This window comes from Salvelinus namaycush, chromosome 5 (assembly GCF_016432855.1).
Source record: "Salvelinus namaycush isolate Seneca chromosome 5, SaNama_1.0, whole genome shotgun sequence".
In the NCBI taxonomy this organism is placed as follows: domain Eukaryota; kingdom Metazoa; phylum Chordata; class Actinopteri; order Salmoniformes; family Salmonidae; genus Salvelinus; species Salvelinus namaycush.
This window is the reverse complement of record NC_052311.1, coordinates 5,465,890-5,478,682: the sequence shown is the minus strand read 5'-3', so window position 1 is coordinate 5,478,682 and position 12,793 is coordinate 5,465,890. Positions and strand designations below refer to the sequence as shown.

Below are 12,793 nucleotides of genomic sequence, written 5' to 3'. Positions count from 1 at the left end.
AAATGTTGTTTCAAATAGCTATGATAAAATAACATTAAGAGAGAGTGAGAGAACGAGAGAGAGTGTGGCCACATTCCTCTGCCCAGGCGTTGCTGACGCCTGCCAGACCTTGCAACGCCCAGATAGGTATTGCACATATCAGCTAACAACATGATATGTTATAGCGATCTGTCAGTCGATGACAGAGTTGATGACGTGCTACGCAACCATTGGTTGATTCATGCAACGTCTGTGCGTGTGAGAGAAAGATAGAGTGAGAGATAGAGATGACTAACCCACTCGTGGCCAGGGTTGGGGAGTAACGGCATTACATGTAATCAGTTACATGTAAGGGATTACAAAAACCCGTTACCCGCAAAAATATTGTAATCACATTACTGATACTTTTGAAAAACTAGATGATTACTTCGAGGATTACTTTTATATTCAGAAAGGATGTTTGCGCAATTTTTTTTTTTTGACACTTCTCTGTTTTCTCAATGACATTCAAATCAGCATTGAAAAAAGGCGCAAGTTTAAGTTTATTCTACCTGAGCGAGTCTGACCACAAGTCAGAGACAGCTATGATGACACACCAAATGTGTTTGATGGATCGCGGGAAAAGAGCAGGCTACAAGTCCAAGCAATGTCTTCCAATGGTGCGACTGCTGTCGGCATCCGAAGGTGATCCAAGTTGAATAAACGCTTGGAGCAGCAGTGACAGCAGTGGTGTAGTCTATGGCGATACGGATATCACTTATTTGATGTGAATCACACTGCCGCTCTCTCATTTAGCTTTACGGATTGTGGTTGTTGGAGATGGCTATACAAAAATGTAAATGTGCATTTGAACCCAATAATGGTTGAATTCAAGAAGTTTAAACTGCCTATCAATCATTGTTTTTGAAACCAGTGGACAGCCAGTGAAAAATGCACTTTTGCAACAGCTGCATAGTGGAATAATGGAAGAAAAGTGAGGATTGTATTGCTCAATCTAATTCATGCTGAAAAAAAATCCATAGGCCTAATGAAAACATGGTCAAACTCACACACTTTTTATAGACATAAAGGGGCAATCTGTAGAATTTGTTCTTAACTGACTTGCCTAGTTAAATAAATAAAATATTATTATATGTAGTAGAAAGTGATGGGTTAGAAGAAGCCTACATAACCAACCCATAAAGTAAAATGTAACACCCATATATGTCCAGCAATGTAAACTTTGACATTGATTTATCCTGCAATAGCTGTCGTTCAATTGGTAACATACATTTTGTCTTCTTCTAACGCCTCTTAAGGGGAAGGTAATCTAAAAGTAACTGAATGTAATCAGATTACGTTACTGAGTTTGGGTAATCCAAAAGTTACATTACTGATTACAATTTTGGACAGGTACAGTGCTTTGCAAAAGTATTCATCCCCCTTGGCTATTTTCCTATTTTGTTGCATTAAAACCTGTAATTTAAATTGATTTTTATTTGGATTTCATGTAATACATAAAATAGTGAAATGAAAAAAACTATGTTTCAAAAAATTCTAAATAAATAAATGGAAAAGTGGTGCGTGTACATGTATTCACCTCCTCTGCTATGAAGCCCCTAAATAAGATCTGGTGCAACCAATTACCTTCAGAAGTCACATAGTTAGTTAAATAAAGTCAACCTGTAAGCAATCTAAGTGTCACATGATCTGTCACATGATCTCAGTATATATACACCTGTTCTGAAAGGCCCCAGAGTCTGCAACACCACTAAGCAAGGGGCACCACCAAACAAGCGGCACCATGAAGACCAAGGAGCTCTCCAAACAGGTCAGGGACAAAGTTGTGGAGAAGTACAGATCAGGGTTGGGTTATAAAAAAATATCAGAAACTTTGAACATCCCACGGAGCACCATTAAATCCATTATTAAAAAATGGAAAGAATATGGCACCACAACAAACCTGCCAAGAGAGGGCCGCCCACCAAAACTCACGGACCAGGCAAGGAGGGCATTAATCAGAGAGGCAACAAAGAGACCAAAGATAACCCTGAAGGAGCTGCAAAGCTCCACAGCGGAGATTGGAGTATCTGTCCATAGGACCACTTTAAGCCGTACACTCCACAGAGCTGGGCTTTACGGAAGAGTGGCCAGAAAAAGCCATTGCTTAAAGAAAAAAATAAGCAAACACGTTTGGTGGGAGACTACCCATCCACATGGAAGAAGGTACTCTGGTCAGATGAGACTAAAATGTTGCTTTTTGGCCATCAAGGAAAACGCTATGTCTGGCACAAACCCAACACCTCTCATCACCCCAAGAACACCATCCCCAAAATGAAGCATGGTGGTGGCAGCATCATTCTGTGGGGATGTTTTTCATCGGCAGGGACAGGGAAACTGGTCAGAATTGAAGGAATGGTGGATGGCGCTAAATACAGGGAAATTCTTGAAGGAAACCTGTTTCAGTCTTCCAGAGATTTGAGACTGGGACGGAGGTTCACCTTCCAGCAGGACAATGACCCAAAGCATACTGCTAAAGCAACACTTGAGTGGTTTAAGGGGAAACATGTACATGTCTTGGAATGGCCTAGTCAAAGCCCAGACCTTAATCCAGTTGAGAATCTGTTGTATGACTTAAAGATTGCTGTACACCAGCGGAACCCATCCAACTTGAAGGAGCTGGAGCAGTTTTGCCTTGAAGAAGGGGCAAGAATCCCAGGTCTAGATGTGCCAAGCTTATAGAGACATACCCCAAGACACTTGCAGCTGTAATTGCTGCAAAAGGTGGCTCTACAAAGTGTTGACTTTTTGAGGGGGTGAATAGTTATGCACGCTCAAGTTTTCAGTTTTGTCTTATTTCTTGTTTGTTTCACAATAAAACATATTTTGCATCGTCAAAGTGGTAGGCATGTTGTGTAAATAAATGATACAACCCCCCCCCAAAAAAATCAATTTTAATTCCAGGTTGTAAGGCAACAAAATAGGAAAAATACCAAGGGGGGTGAATACTTTCGGAAGCCACTGTAACTGTAACTGATTACATTTAGAAAGTAACCTACTCAATCATGCTCGTGGCTGGCCTTGGTGACACACACAATGTCAATATGTAACCTGCTGTGTGTAGTTGATAACTGGTTTGACATTTAACACAATTTCAACACAACTTCCAAAGTTCAAAGCTAGTGGTCAGATGGCATGGCCACGGGGGCTTTTGTTTTTTGGAAACCTTTACCCATCCTCATACTGGGTCATGTTAGACAGGCTATACTGTACAGCTACTGCACGAGTGGGGTTGTTGTACCTACTCCCCCCCCCCAGAGGATGTAGGGTCTAGTGCAGGCCTGGGAAATCCCAGTCCTGGGGGTCTGATTGGTGTCACACTTTCCCCCATCCCTAGCAAACACAGCTGATTTAAACTAATTGCATTTTTAACTAAAGATCACGATTAGTTGATTATTGGAGTCAGGTGTGTTAGCTGGGTTGGGAAAAAACTGTGACACCAATCAGGCCCCCGAGACATTCTACTAAATTTACGCTATATGCTTATGTTTATGCCATGTATTTATTCCCTTGTTTAAAAAAAGGTGCAAAGTTTACACTGGTACTGTATATGATTGCAAGATCTGGTCAATAGATACTTTGGTTGTAATGATTGATTTGGAGGCTAGACACAAGATAAAGTTTGGGGTAAAAGTTCAGGATGACATACTGGAGTGAATCAAAGCAGAGTTGTGTTTATAGTTGCGAGTACCATATCAAAGTGTCTCTTGTTTCAGGGTGACTAAGGGGCTGTATACTAGGCTAACAGGGCTGTATACTAGGCTAACGGGGCTGTATACTAGGCTAACGGGGCTGTATACTAGACTAAGGGGCTGTATACTAGACTAAGGGGATGTATACTAGACTAAGGGGCTGTATACTAGACTAAGGGGCTGTATACTAAACTAACGGGCTGTATACTAGACTAAGGGGCTGTATACTAGACTAAGGGGCTGTATACTAGACTAAGGGGCTGTATACTAGGCTAACAGGGCTGTATACTAGGCTAACGGGGCTGTATACTAGACTAAGGGGCTGTATACTAGACTAAGGGGCTGTATACTAGACTAAGGGGCTGTATACTAGACTAAGGGGCTGTATACTAAACTAACGGGCTGTATACTAGACTAAGGGGCTGTATACTAGACTAAGAGGCTGTATACTAGACTAAGGGGCTGTATACTAGACTAAGGGGCTGTATACTAGGCTAAGGGGCTGTACACTAGGCTAAGGGGCTGTACACTAGGCTAAGGGGCTGTATACTAGACTAAGGGGCTGTATACTAGACTAAGGGGCTGTATACTAGACTAAGGGGCTGTATACTAGACTAAGGGGCTGTATACTAAACTAACGGGCTGTATACTAAACTAAGGGGCTGTATACTAAACTAACGGGCTGTATACTAGACTAAGGGGCTGTATACTAGACTAAGGGGCTGTATACTAGACTAAGGGGCTGTATACTAGACTAAGGGGCTGTATACTAAACTAAGAGGCTGTATACTAGACTAAGGGGCTGTATACTAAACTAACGGACTGTATACTAGACTAAGCGGCTGTATACTAGACTAAGAGGCTGTATACTAGACTAAGGGGCTGTATACTAGACTAAGGGGCTGTATACTAGGCTAAGGGGCTGTACACTAGGCTAAGGGGCTGTACACTAGGCTAAGGGGCTGTACACTAGACTAAGGGGCTGTATACTAGACTAAGGGGCTGTATACTAGACTAAGGGGCTGTATACTAGACTAAGGGGCTGTATACTAAACTAACGGGCTGTATACTAAACTAAGGGGCTGTATACTAAACTAACGGGCTGTATACTAGACTAAGAGGCTGTATACTAGACTAAGGGGCTGTATACTAGACTAAGGGGCTGTATACTAGACTAAGGGGCTGTATACTAGACTAAGGGGCTGTATACTAAACTAAGAGGCTGTATACTAGACTAAGGGGCTGTATACTAAACTAACGGACTGTATACTAGACTAAGCGGCTGTATACTAGACTAAGCGGCTGTATACTAAACTAACGGGTTGTATACTAGACTAAGGGGCTGTATACTAGACTAAGGGGCTGTATACTAGACTAAGGGGCTGTATACTAGACTAAGGGGCTGTATGCTAGACTAAGGGGCTGTATGCTAGACTAAGGGGCTGTATACTAGACTAAGGGGCTGTATACTAGGCTAAGGGGCTGTATAGTAGACTAAGAGGCTGTATACTAGACTAAGGGGCTGTATAGTAGACTAAGAGGCTGTATACTAGGCTAAGGGGCTGTATACGAGGCTAAGGGGCTGTATACGAGGCTAAGGGGCTGTGTACTAGACTAAGGGGCTGTATACTAGACTAATGGGCTGTATACTAGACTAAGGGGCTGTATACTAAACTAACGGGCTGTATACTAGACTAAGGGGCTGTATACTAAACTAACGGGCTGTATACTAGACTAAGGGGCTGTATGCTAGACTAAGGGGCTGTATACTAGACTAAGGGGCTGTATACTAGACTAAGGGGCTGTATACTAGACTAAGGGGCTGTATACTAGACTAAGGGGCTGTATACTAGACTAAGGGGCTTTATACTAAACTAAGGGGCTGTATGCTAGACTAAGGGGCTGTATACTAGACTAAGGGGCTGTATACTAGACTAAGGGGCTGTATACTAGACTAAGGGGCTGTATACTAGACTAAGAGGCTGTATAGTAGACTAAGGGGCTGTATACTAAACTAACGGACTGTATACTAGACTAAGCGGCTGTATACTAAACTAACGGGTTGTATACTAGACTAAGGGGCTGTATACTAGACTAAGAGGCTGTACACTAGACTAAGGGGCTGTACACTAGGCTAAGGGGCTGTACACTAGGCTAAGGGGCTGTACACTAGGCTAAGGGGCTGTATACTAGACTAAGGGGCTGTATACTAAACTAACGGGCTGTATACTAGACTAAGGGGCTGTACACTAAACTAAGGGGCTGTACACTAGACTAACGGGGCTGTATACTAGACTAACGGGGCTGTATACTAGACTAAGGGGCTGTATACTAGACTAAGGGGCTGTATAGTAGACTAAGGGGCTGTATAGTAGACTAAGGGGCTGTATACTAGACTAACGGGGCTGTATACTAGACTAAGGGGCTGTATACTAAACTAAGGGGCTGTGTACTAGGCTAAGGGGCTGTATACTAGACTAAGGGGCTGTATACTAGACTAAGGAGCTATATACTAGACTAAGGGGCTGTATAGTAGACTAAGGGGCTGTATAGTAGACTAAGGGGCTGTATAGTAGACTAAGGGGCTGTATAGTAGACTAACAGGGCTGTATAGTAGACTAACGGGGCTGTATACTAGACTAACGGGGCTGTATACTAGACTAACGGGGCTGTATACTAGACTAAGGGGCTGTATACTAGGCTAAGGGGCTGTATACGAGGCTAAGGGGCTGTATACGAGGCTAAGGGGCTGTATACTAGACTAAGAGGCTGTATACTAGACTAAGGGGCTGTATACTAGACTAAGGGGCTGTATACTAGACTAAGGGGCTGTATACTAGACTAAGGGGCTGTATACTAAACTAAGAGGCTGTATACTAGACTAAGGGGCTGTATACTAAACTAACGGACTGTATACTAGACTAAGCGGCTGTATACTAGACTAAGCGGCTGTATACTAAACTAACGGGTTGTATACTAGACTAAGGGGCTGTATACTAGACTAAGGGGCTGTATACTAGCCTAAGGGGCTGTATACTAGCCTAAGGGGCTGTATACTAGCCTAAGGGGCTGTATACTAGACTAAGGGGCTGTATGCTAGACTAAGGGGCTGTATGCTAGACTAAGGGGCTGTATGCTAGACTAAGGGGCTGTATGCTAGACTAAGGGGCTGTATACTAGACTAAGGGGCTGTATACTAAACTAACGGGCTGTATGCTAGACTAAGGGGCTGTATGCTAGACTAAGGGGCTGTATGCTAGACTAAGGGGCTGTATGCTAGACTAAGGGGCTGTATACTAGACTAAGGGGCTGTATACTAGACTAAGGGGCTGTATACTAGACTAAGGGGCTGTATACTAGACTAAGGGGCTTTATACTAGACTAAGAGGTTGTATACTAGACTAAGGGGCTGTATACTAGACTAAGGGGCTGTATGCTAGACTAAGGGGCTGTATACTAGACTAAGGGGCTGTATACTAGACTAAGGGGCTGTATACTAGACTAAGGGGCTGTATACTAGACTAAGGGGCTGTATACTAGACTAAGGGGCTGTATGCTAGACTAAGGGGCTGTATACTAGACTAAGGGGCTGTATACTAGACTAAGGGGCTGTATACTAGACTAAGGGGCTGTATACTAGACTAAGGGGCTGTATACTAGACTAAGAGGCTGTATACTAGACTAAGGGGCTGTATACTAAACTAACGGACTGTATACTAGACTAAGCGGCTGTATACTAAACTAACGGGTTGTATACTAGACTAAGGGGCTGTATACTAGACTAAGGGGCTGTACACTAGACTAAGGGGCTGTACACTAGGCTAAGGGGCTGTACACTAGGCTAAGGGGCTGTATACTAGACTAAGGGGCTGTATACTAAACTAACGGGCTGTATACTAAACTAACGGGCTGTATACTAGACTAAGGGGCTGTATACTAAACTAAGGGGCTGTACACTAGACTAACGGGGCTGTACACTAGACTAACGGGGCTGTATACTAGACTAAGGGGCTGTATACTAGACTAAGGGGTTGTATACTAGACTAAGGGGCTGTATGCTAGACTAAGGGGCTGTATAGTAGACTAAGGGGCTGTATAGTAGACTAAGGGGCTGTATACTAGACTAACGGGGCTGTATACTAAACTAAGGGGCTGTGTACTAGACTAAGGAGCTGTATACTAGACTAAGGGGCTGTATACTAGACTAAGGGGCTGTATACTAGACTAAGGGGCTGTATAGTAGACTAAGGGGCTGTATAGTAGACTAAGGGGCTGTATAGTAGACTAAGGGGCTGTATAGTAGACTAAGGGGCTGTATAGTAGACTAATGGGCTGTATACTAGACTAAGGGGCTGTATACTAGACTAAGGGGCTGTATAGTAGACTAAGGAGCTATATACTAGACTAAGGGGCTGTATGCTAGACTAAGGGGCTGTATGCTAGACTAAGGGGCTGTATACTAGGCTAAGGGGCTGTATACTAGACTAAGGGGCTGTATACTAGACTAAGGGGCTGTATACTAGACTAAGGAGCTATATACTAGACTAAGGGGCTGTATAGTAGACTAAGGGGCTGTATAGTAGACTAAGGGGCTGTATGCTAGACTAATGGGGCTGTATACTAGACTAAGGAGCTGTATACTAGACTAAGGAGCTGTATACTAGACTAAGGGGCTGTATACTAGACTAAGGGGCTGTATAGTAGACTAAGGGGCTGTATAGTAGACTAAGGGGCTGTATAGTAGACTAAGGGGCTGTATAGTAGACTAAGGGGCTGTATAGTAGACTAACGGGGCTGTATACTAGACTAACGGGGCTGTATACTAGACTAACGGGGCTGTATACTAGACTAAGGGGCTGTATACGAGGCTAAGGGGCTGTGTACTAGACTAAGGGGCTGTGTACTAGACTAAGGGGCTGTGTACTAGACTAAGGGGCTGTGTACTAGACTAAGGGGCTGTATAGTAGACTAAGGGGCTGTATAGTAGACTAAGGGGCTGTATAGTAGACTAAGGGGCTGTATAGTAGACTAACAGGGCTGTATACTAGACTAACGGGGCTGTATACTAGACTAACGGGGCTGTATACTAGACTAACGGGGCTGTATACTAGACTAAGGGGCTGTATACGAGGCTAAGGGGCTGTGTACTAGACTAAGGGGCTGTGTACTAGACTAAGGGGCTGTGTACTAGACTAAGGGGCTGTATAATAGACTAAGGGGCTGTATAATAGACTAAGGGGCTGTGTACTAGACTAAGGGGCTGTGTACTAGACTAAGGGGCTGTGTACTAGACTAAGGGGCTGTATACTAGACTAAGGGGCTGTATACTAGACTAAGGGGCTGTATACTAGACTAAGGGGCTGTGTACTAGACTAAGGGGCTGTGTACTAGACTAAGGGGCTGTATACTAGACTAATGGGCTGTATACTAGACTAAGGGGCTGTGTACTAGACTAAGGGGCTGTGTACTAGGCTAAGGGGCTGTATACTATAGTAATCTTACTTATCATGGCCTATCAGCATGCAGGACTGTTCAACGGCGTCCTGGAGAGACCAAACCCTTCTGGTTTTCATCCTCTCCTTCTAATCAGGGACTAACTCAGACCTGGGACACCAGGTGAGTTCAATTAACTACCAGGGAGAAACAAAACCAGAAGTGTATTGGCCCTCCAGGACTGGAATTTAACAGCCCTGGTCTATAGGCTAGGCTACTTCTGGCTTTAGCCCCCTTTTACAGTCATAGATGTTTTTACAAGAGAGGAGCTGGAGCGATGCAGAGAGAAGTCAACCAGTGTGTGACTGAGGCACAACATTCACTGTTTCTCTGTGGTGGAGGGACACAGTTATGCCTGTGTATGAGTGCACCACAGAGGGTTTCAAGCTGTGTTTGATTGTGTGGTTATAAAATATTAAATGGTACAAGAGGAAGGCGTTTGTGCCTCACAACAAATGTCAAAATGACTGTAATCTGACCACTGTTACACTCTCACCAACTGAACCAATCATACCTAACCTTAGCTCGAAGGGGCCAATCATACCTCAGCTTTAGGAGGACGTGTACATTATGTTCCCGGCCTGTTAAAGATTGGATGTTGTTCCATACATAGCCACTAGATGGTACCAAAGCTACTTGAGCGAGTCTCAAATCTGATTCCTCACTATAATGTTGGTAAAATACTTTAGAATACTATCCATTCATGCTCACTAGATGTCAGTCTATAGTCATATTTGTTTTTATTAAGAATGCACAAGTGTGCAGCAGTAGAGGCTGCTGAGGGGAGGGTTGGCTTATAATAATGTCTGGAATGGAGCTAATGCAGTGGAACCCATGTGTTTGATGCCTTTGATACCATTCCACCAATTCTGCTCCAGCCATTACCACAAGCAAATTTCCCATGTCCCTCTTTGTGGCACCAGAACACACGACTGTCTAGGTGCGACGAAACTAGGGCCTGTAGGACCTGCCTTGTTGATAGTGTCGTTAAGAAGGCAGAGCAGCGCTTTATTATGGACAGACTTCTCCCCATCTTAGCTACTCTTGTATCAATATGTTTAGACCATGACAGTTTACAATCCAGGGTTACTCCAACCAGTTTAGTCACCTCAACTTGCTCAACATCAATGATGTTGCTCTTGCTGCTGGTGATTCTCTGATCCACCTCTACGCAGACAACACCATTCTGTATATTTCTGGCCCCTCTTTGGACACTGTGTTAACTAACCTCCAGACGAGCTTCAATGCCATACAACTCTCCTTCCGTGGCCTCCAACTGCTCTTAAATACAAGTAAAACTAAATGCATGCTATTCAATCGATCACTGCCCGCACCTGCTCGCCCGTCCAGCATCACTACTCTGGACGGCTCTGACTTAGAATACGTGGACAACTACAAATACCTAGGTGTCTGGTTAGACTGTAAACTCTCCTTCCAGACTCACATTAAGCATCTCCAATCCAAAATTAAATCTAGAATCGGCTTCCTATATCGCAACAAAGCATCCTTCACTCATGCTGCCAAACATACCCTCGTAAAACTGACCATCCTACGGATCCTCGACTTCGGTGATGTCATCTATAAAATAGCCTCCAACACTCTACTCAACAAACTGGATGCAGTCTATCACAGTGCCATCCGTTTTGTCACCAAAGCCCCATATACTACCCATCATTGCGACCTGTACGCTCTCGTTGGTTGGCCCTCGCTTCATACTCGTCGCCAAACCCACTGGCTACAGGTTATCTACAAGTCTCTGCTAGGTAAGGCCCCCGCCTTATCTCAGCTCACTGGTCACCATAGCAGCACCCACTCGTAGCACGCGCTCCAGCAGGTATATCTCACTTGTCACCCCCAAAGCCAATTCGTCCTTTGGTCGTCTTTCCTTCCAGTTCTCTGCTGCCAATGACTGGAACGAACTGCAAAAATCTCTGAAGCTGGAGACTCATATCTCCCTCACTAGCTTTAAGCACCAGCTGTCAGAGCAGCTCACAGATCACTGCACCTGTACATAGCCCATCTGTAAACAGCCCATCTATCTACCTACCTCATCCCCATACTGAATTTATTTATTTATCTTGCTCCTTTGCACCCCAGTATCTCTACTTGCACATTCATCTTCTGCACATCTACCATTCCAGTGTTTAATTGCTATATTGTAATTACTTCGCCACCATGGCCTATTTGTTGCCTTAACTGCCTTATCTTACCTCATTTGCACTCACTGTATATATACTTTTTGTTTTCTTTTGTTCTACTGTATTATTGACTATGTTTTGTTTATTTCATGTGTAACTCTGTGTTGTCGTATGTGTCGAATTGCTATGCTTTATCTTGGCCAGGTCGCAGTTGCAAATGAGAACTTGTTCTCAACTAGCCTACCTGGTTAAATAAAGGTGAAATAAAATTAAAATAAAATAAAATTTCCATATTATTCATTTACAAGACGTAGTTGAGGTTTAGGGTTTAGTGAGTGATTTGTCCCAAATACAATGCTTTTAGTTTTGGAAATATTTAGGACCAACTTATTCCTTGCTACCCATTCCAAAACTAACTGCAGCTCTTCGTTAAGTGCTGCAGTCATTTCAGTTGCTGTAGTAGCTGACGTGTATAGTGTTGAGTCATCCGCATACATAGACACACTGGCCTTACTCAAAGCCAGTGGCATGTCATTAGTAAAAATGGAAAAAAGCAAGGGGCCTAAAACAGATACCCTGGGGAATTCCTGATTCTACCTGGATTATGTTTGAGAGGCTTCCATTAAAGAACACCCTCTCTGTTTTATTAGGCAAGTAATGCTTTATCCACATTATAGCATGGGGTTTAAAGCCAAAACACATTCCTGCACTGAAGTCTAACAAGACAATCATTTTATCATAATTTTCTCTCAGCCAATCATCAGTCATTTGTGTAAGTGCTGTGCTTTGTTGAGTGTCCTTCCCTATAAGCGTGCTGAAAGTCTGTTGTCAATTTGTTTACGGTGAAATAGCATTGTATCTGGTCAACCACCATTTTTTCCAGAAGTTTACTAAGGGTTGGTAACAAGCACCCAGCCACCTTGGTAGGCAAATGTATTTTACATAAGTGTTCCCAACAAACAATGCTGGAATGCTGCTGTAACGGATGTGAAATGGCTAGCTAGTTAGCGGGTACGCGCTAATAGCGTTTCAATCAGTTACGTCACTCGCTTTGAGACCCTGAAGTAGGGTTTCCCCTTGCTCTGCAAGGGCCGCGGCTTTTGTGGAGCGATGGGTAACGACGCTTCGTGGGTGTCAGTTGTTGATGTGTGCAGAGGGTCTCTGGTTCGCGCCCGGGTCGGGGCGAGGGGACGCCATAAAGTTATACTGTTACACTGCAAGACTAGACATCTTCAAAATCTGCTAAATATGAGCTGATGAAACGATGCCAAACAGCATAGAAGCAAGAGTAACCCAAAGCGTTGTGTTTTATCCCTAGTAACAGACTAGCAGACTGGAGAAACTCCAGGGGTGAATGTAATTGGTGTTCCACTAAAGACCGTCTGTTGTGTTATGTCCTTCCACTGCTGCAGGGGCTTGGCCTTCACAATGACTTCACTACAAACAGGAATA

The 12,793-nt window shown here is 43.7% G+C and overlaps 1 long non-coding RNA gene across 1 annotated transcript in view; it reads left to right on the top strand.

Moving 5' to 3' along the window:
* The window catches only part of LOC120047868, a 13,746-nt gene extending 953 nt beyond the window's left edge, over window positions 1-12,793 (top strand). The window contains exon 2 of the long non-coding RNA XR_005476942.1: window positions 12,754-12,793. This is a non-coding gene — a long non-coding RNA (uncharacterized LOC120047868). The remainder of the gene's footprint in view (window positions 1-12,753) is intronic.